The following is a 14,771-nucleotide window of genomic DNA, read 5'->3' as shown; positions in this document are numbered from 1 at the left end:
TGGCCGTTGGTTTGCGGGTGATAAGCTGAAGAGAAGTTCAATTTGATTTGTAGTGACATACACAAAGATCTCCAGAACCTGGCTACAAATTGTACCCCTCGATCCGACACTATCTCTGTAGGAAGTCCGTGCAGTTTGAAGATTTAGGAGACTAAGAGTTGAGGCAATATTGGAGCGAATGGAAGAGATTTTAACGGGACAAAATGAGCCATCTTGGAGAATCTGTCAACCACTACCCAAATCACGGTCTGACCTTGGGAAGGAGGAAGTTCAGAGATGAAATCCATGGACAGATGAGTCTAAGGTTGCTTTGGAATGAGTAATGGATGCAGAGTTCCAGCTGGTGCTAGTCGGGAAGTTTTATGCTGCGCACACAGAGGACAGGATGAGTTGAAAGTGTGGACATCGGTTTGTATGGTAGGCCACCAATATGATCGTTACAGAAACGAGAGGGTCTTTTGCACTCCTGGTTGACCATTGAAACGTGATAATGAGGAATATCAGACCATGTAAAGATCTTCCCTCGTAATTCGGAAGGCACGAATGTTTTCCCTGGAGGAGGGGTTGGATGAGAAGTTGTTTGAGTGAAGACCAAGGGATTTAGTATCAGCTGAGGCTTGTTGTGGTCTTCCATCATGGAGTCGAAGGATCGAGACAAAGCATCTGCTTTACAGTTTTGGGCCCCAGGACGAAACACTATTTGGAAATTGAAGCGTTCGAAAAACATGGCCCACCGGGCTTGTCGGGAGGTGAGGCGCTGCACATTTTGTAGGAATGAAAGATTCTTATGGCCGGAGTATACCGTCATCCTGTGCCATGCTCCCTCAAGAAGGTACCTCCACTCCTCAAATGCTAATTTTACATCTAAATGTTCTTGCTCTCCAATGGGGTAATTTCTCTCCGCTGGGAGAAACTTCTTGGAAAAGTAAGCACAAGGGTGGAATTCTTGAGTCTCTCCTTTCTGAGAAAGAATAGCCCTAACCCCATCAGCAGATGCATAAACTTCTAGGGGAAAAAAAACGGTTTGTTGGTATCTGATTGAAGAAGTATGGAAGCGGTTGTGAAAGCTTGCTTAAACAACTGGAAGGCTTTTATAGCCTCTGGAGGCCAATGTGAAGGGTCTGCTTCTTTACGAGTGAGTGCGGTAAGAGGAGAAGCAATGGAAGAAAAGTCCAGAATGAATCGCCGGTAGTAATTGAAGAACCCCAGGAATCATTGGATTCCGTTTAGTGTCGTTGGCGCGGTTCAATCTTGGATGGCTTTGACTTTGACAGGATCCATTTCGATGCCAGTACTGGACAGAATAAGACCCAATAAAGGAATTGTTGGTACCTCGAATACACATTTCTCTTATTCGCAGAAGAGATGATTCTCCCGGAGCCGAGACAGTACTTAACTAACGATTTGGCTGATGTGATGTCAGGAGAGAAGATGAACATATCATCAAGATACACTACTAGGGAGTGGTACAACATGTCCCGGAAGATGTCGTTGACGAACTGTTGGAAGACAGCAGGTGCGTTGCATAACCGAATACTCGCAGCGTCCGTCTCGTGTGTTGAATGCCGTCTCTCACTCATCCATGGTCTGTAAGTGAATTAGATTGTAAGGTCTAGTTTGGAAAACACCACGGCCCCTTTTACTTTGCCAAACAGTTCTGTGATGAGGGAAAGAGGATATCGATTTTTAATGGTGATATCATTCAATCCCTGATAATCGATGCACGGTCTGAGTGATCCATCTTTTTTCTTCACGAAAAAAGAACCCAGCACTGGCAGGAGAGGTGGAAGGTCGAATGAAGCCTTTCTCTAGATTTTCTCGTATGTAGACAGACATTGCTTCAGTCTCTGGGATGGATAATGGATATGTTCGACCTTTGGGACAAATTTTCCCGGGAATTAGCTCGATGGGGCAATCCCAACTGAGATGAGGCGGAAAAGAGTCTGCACCTCCCTTACTGCAGACGTCTTTGAAGGAGGTGTACTGAGATGGCAGCGAAGATGTGGAGTTATCGTGATGCATCTGCTGAAGTGGGAGCACTCGAGGAAGACAGGAAGAGAAGCAATTGGAGCCCCATGCTTGACTTCCATGGTACCCCAATCAATGTGAGGGTTGTGTTTAGACAACCACGGCATTCCTAAGATGAGAGCAGGGGAGGACTTTGGAATGACAAGGAAGTCTACAGTCTCTCGATGGAGAAGGCTGACTTGTAGTAGCAATGGACTAGTCCGATGGGTGACCTGCCCCTGGGGTATGCGACTACCATCAACTGCGGTTAAATACAATGGCTGTTCCAGAGGAAATACTTCAAGCGAGAATTGAGTGATAAAGCTGGCAGAGAGGAAATTGTTGGCAGCCCCAGAGTCTAGTAACGCCTTTACTTGTACTGACCTTGTGGAACAGTGAGATGAACAGGGATAGAAGACTCAGATGCAGTAGGAGAGGTAACCAATACTCCCAACCTGGCCTCTCCTTTGCCGATTAAGATGGATCATTTCCCGGATGGAGGGAACAGGATGATGCTAGATGGGAAGGAGACCCACAATACATGCACAAATGTTCCTTTCTTCTACGAGCCCTTTATTCTGGAGACAAACAGAACCAGTTTACCTGCATGGGCTCTTCAGGAGGAAGATTTGAAGGGAGGTTCTGTTTTGGTGCAGGTGTAACGAGAGAGGGACGAAACTTAAGTCAATCCGCCTGACTTCTCTCTATCTGCCATTCCTGAAGGCGGAGGTCCACCTTGTTACATAGGGATATTAACTCGTCCAAGGTGGAAGGTGTATCGTGGGGGTGAGCTCATCCTTTAGTCGACCGGAAAGGCCATTCCAAAAGGCCGCCAGGAGCGCCTCATTATTCCAGCTTAGGTCTGAGGCCAAGGTTTGAAATTAAATGACATATTGACTCACCGAAAGTATTGACATATTGACTCTGCCAGATTCTTAGGATCTCTGATGTAGCTGAGGACACTCTCCCTGGCTCGTCAAATTTTTTTTCGGATGGTGGAGATAAATCCTGGATAGTCGGACGACCGTGGATCCGATCTCTCCCACAACGGAGATACCCAATCCAGGGCTGGGCCCATAAGGAGGGATACAATATAGGTGACTTGTGACTTGGATGATTGAAGTGTGAAATGAACATCGCATTGGTTTAGGAACCCTCAACAACCTTTCGGGACCCATCAAATTTATTGGCAGTAGGCAAATTGAGGTGTCCTGGAACTACGGGTACGGAAGCCCCACTTGATGGAGCCACTGGAGGACTTTCTCCGGAGGAAGCAGAAGGAACAGGTGCAGCTGGCTAAGGAGGTGATAATGTCTACAGGAATTGAGCCACCTGCCATTGGGAGGACTCCAACTGTTCCAGACGACCCATGATTTATTGTAAAAGATTTGCCGGTAGTCCTTGATTCCCACTCGAATCCATTGGGTCAGTGCAAACTGTCACGGCCGGAGGACTGGGTGGGTTCGTGTGGTGCTCAGGAACTACTTTAGGACCAGATGTTGTAGGATTAAAACAAGCTGGTTTTATTGTAGAAGGTTTCATAAATGGAAAACAAACACTTATTCAAATCACGGATTTGATATAAGGCTGAAACAAGGAAAGTCTCAAATAATGTCTTTGAGGGAATGTCCTTAGTAATAATAGGGAAGCGAAAGTTCTTGCAATAACTAGTAGATTCCACCATCTGGCTAATGACTGTCTAAATCCTGTCTGTCGCTGTGTTATAACACACCCGACAATAGCACAAGGGTGACAGAAGCATGAGACGGACAGACCATGAGTTATGGCAGTGTGTGACAGCAGCGTATGGGTGACAGGCAGTGGGTAATGGCATTGGGTAGATGACAGGCAGTGTGAGTGAGTGACAATGGGTAATAGGTGACAGGTAGTGGGTGATGCAAGAGGTTGACAGCAGCATATGAGTGACATGAGGTGGGTGATGGCTGTGGATGATGGCAGTGGGTGACAGCAGTGTGTGGGTGACAGGGAGTGGGGGACAACAGCATGTGGGTTATAATCACTGAGTGACAGCAGCATGTGGTTGACAGGTAGTGGCAGTGGGTAACAGACCTATGAGGATGACAGCAGCATGTGTGTGACAGCAGTGTGAGGGTGACAGGCAGTGGGTGACAGCGGCGTGAGGGTGTCAGGCAGGGGTAAACGCAGGATTTTCAGAAGGGGGTTTCCAGAGGGGCGGAGCAAAGCACGGAGATGGACACTTAGGTGATCCAGTATATGCTGGGTTAAAGTATTATAGATAGACCAAATGTATATTAATAATAATAATAATAATAATAATAATAAATATATATATATATATATCACACATACAGGGACGTCAACAGCAGTGTAGACCCCTGGGCATAGCCATGTATTGGGGCCTCTACCGATCCTCCAGCAGTAGGGGTGGGGGAAGCTTTGATGTCCCGTGGGTGGTAGGGGGTATTATATCAACCGCTCAGCATGTAGGGCCTGGATCAGTAATTTCCACTAATTACCCCTTTACTGCACAGATGGTGGGAGATGGGGTGGGAGAAGGGTGCATTGGGCTGAATGAAGGGGCCCTGATACAAAATTTCCAGGGTGGTAGAGGATGTTTAATATGCAGAGGAGGGGTGTATAGTAAAGTGGGCTTATTATTCATAATTTTCTGGTGGGAGGACAGCTTGCTTGACTGCAGATATCTTCAGTTCTCGGTAATAGATTTCTCAGATTGTAATGGAATAAAAAATTAGAGAATCCCACCTACCAAATGGTATTGGGGACTAGGGGATCAGAGTTCAGGAGGCAGAGCAATCTGCCAACAAGTATATAAAACTACATACCAGGTGTGTGGAGCTGGAGCAGTAACCAGCTGCTGGAAGGCTGATATCGCTGGTTCTGGGAACAGTAGAGACCAGGGACGTGCAGTCAGGGGAGGCAGTGCCTCCCCTGTCATAAATGATCAAAAAAATTTTTACAAAAATATTTATAACACATACACTGTGTTTATAAATATCTTTTTTTTTTATTATTATTATTTATGAGGTGAGGTGGGACACTGTCTGAGTCTAGGAGGTAGCTGGAAAATGTCAGCAGCGGGGGCAGGGTTAAGCTGCGGAGAGAAATGAGGCTGAAAAGCCCATTAAAAAGTAATGAAAAGGCGGCATCTACACATCTGCCTCATTGACAGGGACGAACGCCCCTGTCACTGAGGCAGATGTGATAGGACAGTGGATCAGGCTGTCACACACTGACAGCCTGTATCCGCTGTCATGCTAAGCTGTGGTGGCTGCGTGGTCTCCCGAGACCCCACCGACAGGCATGGCTCCCCTTCCACCCCCCTCCGCCAGTGGAGCCCCTGCATCGGCCCGACTCACCACCCTCCTCCTGCTGCCGCGGCCCTGCTGGGTGGCCCGGCTCCCCAGCCTCCACCCGCCGCGGCTGGCGCCCCAGCTTAGGCATGTCAGGGCGGCCAGGCTCACCTCCTTCTCCTGCTGCCACGTGGCCCGGCCTCTCTCCCTCCTCCTGCCGCTGCTGGAGCCCCGGCATGAAGGGTTGCGTGGAGCCAGGCTGATAGCTCCCGCTATTATCTGGCCACCGGCACACACTGTGCTACACGCGATCTCTCAGCCCGCACCCATCTCCTGTCCGGTTCCTGTTCTGTGTCTGATTCTGTCTCACTGCTGCCCAGGGACGTACTGTGCAGCTTAGGTAAGCAGTATCTGTGAAAAAGGGTGCTGTGTGTGTGGCAATTGTGGAGGGTGGGGGCTGTGTATATGTTAAGTGACAGAGATGTGTGTTTGTGTAAAGTAATAGAGGTGTGTGTATGTGTAAAGTAATAGAGGTGTGTGTATGTGTAAAGTAATAGAGGTGTGTGTATGTGTAAAGTAATAGAGGTGTGTGTATGTGTAAAGTTATATAGTTGTGCACTGTATCTATGTGTTTCTGTAAAATAGGTGTTTTTAAATGAAAGAAGTATGGGCCAAATGTACTAGCCTCTGCGTTCAGTAGTTGTGCAGGATGCTGGCTGAACTCGAGGTTCTTTTAAAGAGGCAGACATTTACAAGGCAAACCCATCCCTTGTAAATGATTGCCCTCTTTAAAAAACCTCGGAGTTCAGCTGGCATCCTGCACAACCACTGAACACAGTCTAGTACATTTGGCCACAAGTGACGGCTTGGTGGAGCCAGCGACAAGGGGGTCTGTGGCAAGTGCTGGGTCCGGGACCCAGCCCTCCCCACAGACACCCTCGTCGCTGACTCCACCAAGCCATTGCCTCACCTGCCACTAACCTCACCGTACATCACTGGTAGAGGCAAGCTGCTAGTGTCCATCAAAGGGGGAGAGTCCCAGCTTTTGGAATATACCATCAGAAAACCTCTAATTCAGACAGAACCTGAAATATCTGACTGGGAAGAGCAATTAACAGGCTTGGATGGGGACCACTGATTTGAAGTCAAATATCTCTGGTTCCTAAGGGCTGATTTGTAAAATTATTGTACCTTTGGAAAGAGGAGACCCTCAGCTTTCAGCCCTTAGACTTCTAGGGGGTTTCTGGGTACTCAGAAACCCCCCCTGTGTGCGCTACTGTCAGGCATTGGGTAACAGCAGCATGAGGGTAACAGAGAGTGCGTAACAGTAGCGTGTGGGTGACAGGCATTGGGTGACAGCAGAATGTGGATGACAGACATATCAGTGTGGGTGATCATGTGGGTGATAGCATCATATAAGTGACAGTCAGTGGTTGACAGCAGCATGTGGGTGTCAGGCAGTTGACAGCAGCATGCAGTGACAGGTAGTGGACAACAACAGTGTGTGGGTGACAGTACCGTGTGGGTATCATGCAGTGGGTGATGGCAGCATGTGGATGACATGCAGTGGGTGACAGCAGCATGTAGGTGACATGCAGTGGGTGACGGCAGTATGTGACAGCAGCGTGTGGGTGGGGGTGGTAGGGAGAAGCACATTGGCTCTAGAGCTCTGTGATTCTGGCCTGCGGGCCTGCCTAATCATTTGGGATGCAGGCATATTTTAGGGAGAAGCAAATTGGACTATTGCCCTGAGATTAACTCGTAGGTGTGCGAGATGTCCCTCACTGGAATTATATATCTTTGATCTAAAGACACTGTATAACAGAGACTTTGTTGCTACCTTGTAATATTAAGAAACTGTCTGCACAACAGATTCAGTGTACTAAACATGTAACACTTATATTTCTTTAGTTTCCTATGTATCACTGAATTGTCACGATTATTGACTGACTCATCGCACACAAAAACAAAGGTGTTAGATTTTAGGAAGGCTGATTTTGTAGAGATGGGAAACTCTGTAAGGGATTCTTTGGCAGAGTGGAAGAACTTGGAAGGAGTGCAGGATAAGTGGGAAAAATTAAAAAGTGCAATTCTAAAAGCAACAGAACTTTGTGTCAAAAGAGTTAGGAAAAACACAAGAAAAAGAAAGCCATTGTGGTTTGCAAAAGAAGTAGCAAGTATTGTGAAAGCAAAAAAGTTGGCCTTTAAGAAATTTAAGCAGACGCAGAAGAATGAGGACAAAGAGGTGTATCTTGTTAGACAGAAGGAGGCTAAGAAGGTAATCAGATGTGCAAAAGCACAGGCTGAAGAGAAAATGGCCCAGGCAGTGGGTAAAGGGGGGAAAACTGTTTTTAGGTATATAAGTGAAAGGAGAAAAACAAAAAGTGGAATAATTAGACTGAAGACAGAGAGTGGAAGTTTTCTTGAGGGGGACAATGTAATAGCAGATAATATTAATAATTATTTCTGCTCAGTATTCACTGCTGAAAGAGAGGGGAAGGGGCCACAGTTAAGTTGCAAGTATAGTCAGAAAACTGAGGGAGAGACAAGTACATTTACAGAGGAGAAAGTACTCACAGAACTCTCAAAACTGAAAGTGGATAAATCAATGGGGCCAGATGGGATACATCCAAGGATACTAAAAGAGCTTAAAGGGGAGCTGGTAAAACCAATAACAGAATTATTCAACCAGTCACTAGCTACTGGAGTAATCCCAGAGGACTGGAAAACAGCGAATGTAGTCCCACTGCACAAAAGTGGAAGCAAGGAAGAGGTAAGCAACTATCGACCAGTGAGCCTTACATCAGTAGTAGGGAAATTGATGGAAACACTCTTAAAACAAAGAGTTGTAGAATATCTCAAAACCAGCAATTTACAGGATCCAAAACAGCATGGGTTTACTGGGGGAAGATCATGTCAAACAAATCTTATTGACTTTTTTGACTGGGTGACTAAAGTAATAGATCAAGGTGGGGCTGTAGATGTAGCTTATCTAGACTTTAGTAAAGCTTTTGACACTGTCCCACATCGCAGACTGTTAAATAAACTTGAAAGCTTGGGATTGGATTCTAAGATAGTTGAATGGATAAGAGCGTAGTTGCAGGACAGAAAACAGAGAGTTGTAGTAAACGGAGTACAGTCAAAGGAGGGAAAGGTTACAAGTGGAGTACCCCAGGGATCTGTACTTGGACCGGTGCTTTTTAATATCTTTATTGGTGATATTGCAAATGGAATTGAGGGTAAAATGTGCCTTTTTGCAGATGACACAAAGGTATGCAACAGGGTAGACACACCAGAAGGGGTAAAACAAATGATTGAGGATCTAGGCAGATTAGAGAAATGGTCAAGAGAATGGCAACTACAGTTTAATGCCAAAAAATGCAAAATCATGCACTTGGGTCTCAGAAATCCAAAGACTCAATATAGTATAAATGGCACTATAATGGAAACTACTGAGGAAGAGAGGGATCTAGGTGTCACTATTTCAGGGGACTTAAAAGCAGGTAGGCAATGTAACAAAGCAATGAAGAAGGCAAGTCAGATGCTTGGTTGCATAGGGAGAGGTATCAGCAGTAGAAAGAAAGAAGTAATAATGCCACTGTATAGGTCATTGGTACGACCTCACATAGGCCCTTATTCTGGTTGGTGCGGTCAGAGCCGCACACGGGGCTCCGGCCGCACAAACCATTCCCCGCCCACCCTACGGATCGCCACGGCCGTCCGTACACGGACGGCTGGCGATCCGCATAAAAATGGTGGAGGCTACGCCTCCACCATGGTGGGAGCTGCCCCCTGCATTCGATGGTCGTCGACCATCGAAGGCAGGTCCGCACGCCGCGGCAGCTCCCGCAAGCTAAGACCACACGGACAATCGTCCGTGTGGTAGCTTGTATGGGGGCTGAAAGCTGACATCCGGCGACGTCAGCTTTCCGCCCCCATGAGTGGCGTCATGCCCTCGTTACCATGCATACGCCCCGCGTTTGCATGGGAACGCCCATGAAACGCGGGGCGTACACATAGGGAAATGAGGGCATGATGCCTCTCACGCCCCTATCCGCCCCCTTTGCGGCGGACGAAATCCGTCTGCGGCGAAGGGGGCTGCACATGCGCAGATTCACCTCTGCGCATGTGCAGTGTTAAAACATCGGCGGTACGGCCGCACGCGGGCCGTACCGCACGAACTTGAATAAGGGCCCTAGAGTATTGTGTTCAGTTCTGGAGGCCATATCTCCAGAAGGATATAAATACATTAGAGACTGTACAAAGAAGGGCAACTAAAATGGTGCATGGCCTACTTCACAAAACCTACCAGGAAAGACTAAAAGATCTTAATATGTATACTTTAGAGCAGAGAAGGGAAAGGGGGGACATGATAGAAACTTTCAAATATATCAAGGGCTTTAACAAGGTACAGGTGGGAGACATTCTTCACAGGAAGAGGAGCAACAGAACACGAGGACATGCACTGAAACTAGAGGGAGGAAGATTCAGGGGAAATGTGAGGAAGAATTTTTTCACAGAAAGAGTAGTAGATAAGTGGAATAGCCTCCCAACAGAGGTGGTAGACGCAAATACAGTAGTACAATTTAAACATGCTTGGGATAAGCATATTGATATCCTTACAAAAAAATAAGGATCAAATATGGTTTGAGGTAACATGTTTAAAAAAAGGGGCAGACTAGATGGGCCAAGTGGTTCTTATCTGCCGTCAAATTCAAATTCTATATTATATTTCTAAGTTCTGTAATATTGTCTGCCTATTAGCCACCATGTATTCCACATTACACCTAGAGACTATACAGATCTTCAACTTCTACGCTAGACTTTGCATCCCAACCTCCCCAATTTTATGGAATAGCAATGGAAAAACTCCCAAAGGGAAGAATTGATTTAATTTACTCATGTTAGTTCTCTTTTTGGCATTGTGGTTCATACCAGGGTTCTCATTTGGTGGTTGTGTCCCAGGATTGATGCCTTTTGGCAGATAAACTGACTACAGGTTCTGGCTATTTCATAGTACTCAGTCAAAATGAGGCATGGCCTAATGCATAGGAGTGTGGGCAGTGGCGTAATTAGCGCACCGCAGCCCAAACGGTGGTGGGGGGAGCAGCACAGTCATGCGCGCTTGGAGCTGGAGGTAGGAGTCCTATATAAGCTCTGCTGGCTGCTGCAGCAGCAGCAGCAGCTGCAGCCAATAGCTTCTCTACCTCAGGCTGTCTGTGTGAGGACGCTCAGTGACCCTGACGGGCAGTGGACTAACTATAACACCGCAGCCCCCGCCACCGCGCGCGGGGCGCTGTGCATGTGGGAGCCCCGGGGGCTGCGTTGCTATAGTTACACCCCCCCAATCCCCCGCAGACTTACTTATCTCGCTGGTCCCGGCTGCTCCGTTCTTCTGCTGAGGACCACTACAAAATGGCCACCCCCATGTAGCACACAGTTCTCTGAAACTGTCTGCTGTATGGGGGCGGCCATTTTGTGGTGGTCCTCAGCAGAAGAAGAACGGAGCCGCCGGGACCAGCGCGATAGGTAAGGCTGCAGGGGATTGGGGGTGATTGGGGGTGCTTGGCAGGGCGGCGGGGCGCCCCCCCCCCTAACGGCGGGGCACGCCCAAAACTGCTGCTGACGGGGCGGGTCACTGAGCGTCCGCACACAGACAGCCAGAGAGCTCCCCCTTCCTCTCTGCCCGCTGCTCCCCCTTCCACCCTGCTGGCACCCACTACCCGTCCCTTCCACTGTGGCCACCGCTCCCCCTTCTGCACTGCATGCAGTAGAGAGCGGCAGCCAGGCCCAGCGACACTGGGGTCCCCAAAACAGCCCCCCACCACACTGGCCAGCACTCACCCCCCCTGTGCTCAGCGTGTGGGCGGAGCTTCACGGGACCCGGCGGGGGTTGGGCTAAACGTGGCCTGGTGGGGGGGGCGGAGCTATATGGCTTGATGGCTGCTGCTGCCTGGGCCAGAGGGAAAGGACTTGGAGAGGAAAAGAGATGCTGCTGTGTAACCACAGTTCCAGGCCTTCCCAGAACCAGCCAGACTGCACTGGGTATGCAATATACTGTGTATATTTGGGGAATGAGTTAGGCTGAGGGGGGGGGGGGTAGGCTCAGGGAGTGGGGGGGTAAGTGTTAGGCTGAGGGGGGGGGGGGGTTTAAGGATCAGACCTCAGGGTATGAGGGTTAAGCATTATCCTGTGGGGGGGGTCAGGATGGAGGGTTAGGGTGCTCGTCATAATAGAACACATGCCACAAGGTTCATCAGCATTATAGAGAGCAGATGCGGGACGATTTAGTGTGTAGCGGGATATCGTGCAGGGTGAGGGAGTGCATCTGTGTAATATAGCACAGGCCACAAGGTGAGGAAGCACGTCAGTGTGATAAAGCGCAGGCCACAGTGTGAGAGAGTGTGTCAGTGTGATAGAGCGCAGGCTCTAGGGTGAGGCAGTGCATCAGTGTGATAGAGCTTAGGCCGCAGGGTGAGGGAGTGCGTCAGTGTGATATAGCGCAGGGTGAAGGGGTGCGTTAGTGTGATAGAGCACAGGCCGTAGGGTGAGTGAGTGGATCAGTGTGATATCTGCAGAGGGTCTGGAATAATTGTCAAAACTTATGCATACCTCCCAACTGTCCTGATTACAGCAGTACAGTCCCGCTAATTGGTCACTGCCCCAGCTACAGGCTGCGGTGTCCTGTGGGAGGAATAGGTTGGGGGAGGCAGTGATAATTTCTGCTCTGCAAATCAGCCGATGATCACTGAATAGATGCCATGCACATGCTCATAGAATCTAGCTGTGCAAGTAGAAGAGCCGGGGCTGCCAGCTGCTATGAGAGCTCCGGGCACGCCCCTGAATCAACCACGGCAGCAGTCTCTTCCAGCAACCTTAAAAATGGTGTGTTGTATAGGGGCAGCCATTTTCCGAGCGTCCCTTCTCATTAGCAGCAGTAGCCGGGAGAGCCGGGATTCGGCAGGACTCGGAGGTGACGGCCACACGAGGGACGGGGACGCTTCCAACATTTTTGACAGGGGGCGCTGAATTAATGATTACGCCACTGGTGGGTTATTATGTGACATGTGAAGGTTTGTCGTTTGTCACAGCAGTTAGAGGTCTAGGGGTCACTAGACTGCCATTGGCTTCCACAAAGGTGAAGTGATGTATTCTGGTGTTGGTCACGCCTACATTGGAATTGCTCCCACCCACACTTCTAGAATTTTGTCCAGGGCTACTTTTAGTTCCCAATCCGCCGCTGGTTGCGGCTATATATTTATATAGAAATTAAATATTATATGTGACAACCTAATAAAGCATCACATAAAATAAAATAAGATTATATATAACAGTAAGTAAGAAATAATCATACAGCTGCAAGAGCCTTCTATTTTTTTTATTTAAAATAATAAAAATTGAAGTGCAAACCAGTTGCCCAGAAGAAAAATGGCCGCTCAGGGATCCTGCACCCCGCACGATGGCGCCGGTCGTCTCGGTGATTGCTATGCTCTCTATGGTGTGGGAGGCAGCGTCTGCGCAGTGACGGTTCCTTTCAGCAGCCGGGGCGGGGAGTCGGACGTAGACGAACTGGGACAGAGTGGAGCGATGCGGCGGGGACAGGAGCAGCGGGACAGCCGGCTGCTGTAGCACTGAGTGTGGCCACCTCGTCACCACCCTGTCAGGTAAAGCTATGAAGAATCGGGCAGTGGGACACCATGGGCCTTAAGCCTAAATGTCGGGCCTGTGAGCACCGCGCGTCAGCACACGGAGCCCCGCCAGTAGCTCTGCACCGGCCTTGTAGCTCCGAGATGCGGCCCTTCCTCTAGGCCTGGGCGTAGTACTAGCAGCAAAACGTATGTGTAATATATATATATATATATATATATATATATATATATATATATATATATACATACACACATACGCACTGTATCTTTGCCTATGGCGCTCGTACTTTGAGTAGTACAATTATTTAGACACCTCTTTGCTCTTTCTATGTATAGTGTATTTATAGTGTACTAGGTATTGAGCTGTGTCAGCAGCCCTATGTATAGTTACAATGCTGACAGCTGAGCAGTGACACTAGTAAATCTGTATATGCTATACTGCCCAGCAGAAATTACAATCTCCTATAATGTCTGCACCTATGCTTGGTATTATATCAGTCTGCGTCTGTAGCGCTGTCCCTGCACTTCAGCAGGTGTTTGTGTAATATCACTAATCTATTATATTCTTGTGTTTGTGCTGAAGTTGTGCATTGTAGATGACATATTTATACAAGTTTTAGTAGAATCACTAATGCTGTCTGGCAATTATGTTTGATTCATGAAAACATTGGACAAATCCGCCTGTCAAATGTTTTCCAAATGTCTGCATATAGAATTTACAAGGCTGAACATTGGTTGTTTATAATATACTTTTAAATGCAGGGCAAGTGTGCTTTAATGCCACATTGACGATTAAAGCTCCAATGTCTTGATCAAAGTTGTTTTTGTCATTAGGGATTACAGCTGCCTTTTATTGCTGGGTTTGGTTGCAGATTTGCAGAGAACAAGGTGTGATTAGAGAGTGTTACATAGACCTGCTCTTTATTGTCCCATGATGAGTATTGTATTTGCTTGTTTATCTTATGTTTAGTTATGGCTTACACAGAGCGTTGCATGGGATATGCTCAGCTGGCTCTATAGGCCCCAGTAGCATGATGAAGGAAAATATGGAGTCTTAGGATCTGCAGCAGGAGCATTGAAGGTCTGTCTTTTCCAAACTAAAAGCAATTCTGCTGTCGTCTGCCAAGATCCCTATTGATTAGCGGAGGTGATGTCATATTCTCTGAATAAAACTGCAATGTTTTTAAACAACTGCTATATTCAGATATTATTTTTTAATTTTATTACCAGTTATTTATATAGAGCACACCTATTCCGCAGTGCTTTACAGAGAATAACTGAGCATTCACATCAGTCTCTGTACCCTGCAGAGCTTACAATCGATATCCCCTACCACATGTACACACATTCATTCTAGGGTTAATTTTTTTTTAGGAGCCAGTGACCCTACCACTATATTTTTGGATTGTGGGAGGAAAAAGGGAGTACCCGTAATAAACCCATGCATGCAAAGGGAGAATATACAAACTCACAGTTAGGGACATGGTGGATATTGAACCATTGACCCCAGTGATGTGAGGCTGTAATAATAACCATGAAACTGTCCTAGCAGCCCCATGTATTTACACAGAAAGTGCTCCAAAAATTGCAATTGTTGTAAATCATTGAGCCTCAGTGTTTTAAGTATTAAAGATTAATTTGTTACACTGAAAATGACCTGGAAATGTAGTGTGATCTTCTTTAGCATATGAATTAAATTGCACAACAGCAATTTATTAAAAGTTTAATGAACCATCTAATTTGAAGACGCAAGTTAGCTTATAAGGTATCATAATTCTTTTTGATTTATGAAGCATCCATGTACTCCATGGCATTGGGCAGA

General features: G+C 47.3%; 1 protein-coding gene across 1 annotated transcript in view; it reads left to right on the top strand.

Annotated features, from left to right (window-relative positions):
- The first annotated feature begins 12,808 nt into the window (after positions 1-12,808).
- The window catches only part of CLASP1 (cytoplasmic linker associated protein 1), a 321,194-nt gene continuing 319,231 nt past the window's right edge, over positions 12,809-14,771 (top strand). Inside the window, exon 1 of the mRNA XM_083153636.1 lies at positions 12,809-12,964. The gene's annotated coding sequence lies outside the window, so the exon portion shown is untranslated. The remainder of the gene's footprint in view (positions 12,965-14,771) is intronic.

Source organism: Crinia signifera, chromosome 7 (genome assembly GCF_055691185.1).
Source record: "Crinia signifera chromosome 7, ASM5569118v1, whole genome shotgun sequence".
Lineage (NCBI taxonomy): Eukaryota > Metazoa > Chordata > Amphibia > Anura > Myobatrachidae > Crinia > Crinia signifera.
The sequence above is the reverse complement of the archived record's forward strand: the minus strand, read 5'-3'. Positions and strand labels throughout refer to the sequence as shown.